This window comes from Protopterus annectens, chromosome 6.part0 (genome assembly GCF_019279795.1).
Source record: "Protopterus annectens isolate FY-2018-M chromosome 6.part0, PAN1.0, whole genome shotgun sequence".
Lineage (NCBI taxonomy): Eukaryota > Metazoa > Chordata > Ceratodontiformes > Protopteridae > Protopterus > Protopterus annectens.
This window is the reverse complement of record NC_056737.1, coordinates 183,710,961-183,712,055: the sequence shown is the minus strand read 5'-3', so window position 1 is coordinate 183,712,055 and position 1,095 is coordinate 183,710,961.

Below are 1,095 nucleotides of genomic sequence, written 5' to 3'. Positions count from 1 at the left end.
CCAAGCAAGCCATTTGAACACATAAAGAACTACACCTAAAGTATATGCAACATTTCCTGATACACAAACCAAACACTTATGTAGGAAAGTCAATCTCCTGACTGGTCCTAAATCACCTGTACCCTCAAACAACCCCACCTACCCACACAGTGCCCTTCACTCTAGGGCAATTTACCCTTATTTACTTTATTAACGAATTATGCACATTATCACCTATTCTGAAACTTCCAGTCCAACCAGAAATCACTCTTCCTCTCTATACTCTACTAGTCTACTTTAGTAAAGAACAATTCTGAAGACATTGAGCCTCTGCTCAGCAAAACCACATGTTAACAGCCAGATGGCTTTGACAGGCTACTCCCATGGTTCGTTCCTCTTTGCCATTTTTATAACCTCTTTAACCCCAGAGAATATGCCTTCCATACGGAAAATAGCTCTAGTCAATCACTTATCAAAATAACCCAATCACCTCCAACACCTGTTACTATTGTCCAGTTTTAGCTCTGCCAATTTTGGAGAAAATTCTTGAAAAGCTTATTTACTCCCAACACTCCATCATCAAACAATATCACCTTCAGTCCTCTAAACAACACAGATTTTGTTCTGTTTGTATCACTATCATTGTAGTCTGGTCTCTCAAAGATGAAATCTTTACTAACGTGGAAAATGACAATCTTATAATATGATGATCCCTTAAAATATGATCAACACATCACTCATGACATCAAGGAAACTCACCAAAAATTGGGCTTCCTCTACAGAAACAAATCCTTTCTCATTGAGTACTGTAGGAATTCTTTAGCAACATCTCATCTTCTTCTTTCATTTCTCTATGCAGAACCCATCCTGACTAACCTTCACTTCATCTTAAAAAATAAACTACAGGTTTGCTACGATACAATAGCTAAGCTTGTATCCAACTTACTAAACCATTCATACCAATGCCTGGCTTACCTACACCCAACTGCTTATTGCCCACAAAAATAATACACAAATCTGACACCTGCCCATCACTAAAAAAAATCCTCAAACACTGCTTCCCTCCTAGGAATCTCCACTCACAGAACACATATCTCTCGACCATGACCAGGTCTC